This window comes from Penaeus monodon, chromosome 22 (assembly GCF_015228065.2).
Source record: "Penaeus monodon isolate SGIC_2016 chromosome 22, NSTDA_Pmon_1, whole genome shotgun sequence".
NCBI lineage: Eukaryota > Metazoa > Arthropoda > Malacostraca > Decapoda > Penaeidae > Penaeus > Penaeus monodon.
Window position 1 is genome coordinate 16,628,968 of NC_051407.1, and position 303 is coordinate 16,629,270.

At 29.4% G+C, this 303-nt stretch overlaps 1 protein-coding gene across 1 annotated transcript in view; it reads right to left on the minus strand.

Moving 5' to 3' along the window:
* Positions 1-303, minus strand: part of LOC119586957 — a 5,155-nt gene extending 4,852 nt beyond the window's left edge. The window contains exon 1 of the mRNA XM_037935692.1: positions 283-303. The gene's annotated coding sequence lies outside the window, so the exon portion shown is untranslated. The remainder of the gene's footprint in view (positions 1-282) is intronic.

Below are 303 nucleotides of genomic sequence, written 5' to 3' on the forward strand. Positions count from 1 at the left end.
AAAAAAAAATGAATATTCAATTCATTTTGTTTTTCGAAAATAATCATAAAACAGAAACAGAATCAGACTGGTATATATCTAAAATCTGTTGTCGTAATTTAATGATCACGCAATCAACTAACAGTAATGGCTCTTAAACCTAATCAAGTGTTAAGCAAGCGTAATACATCAATAATAATTTAAGTCATACATAAAACGCATAGAAAACGTATTCTCCACTTTTATGGAATTTACACGGTATATTCTGGCGTTGTGTTATAAATGTTAAACGTTTGTTATTACCTTAATGGCACGGAGTTCGAG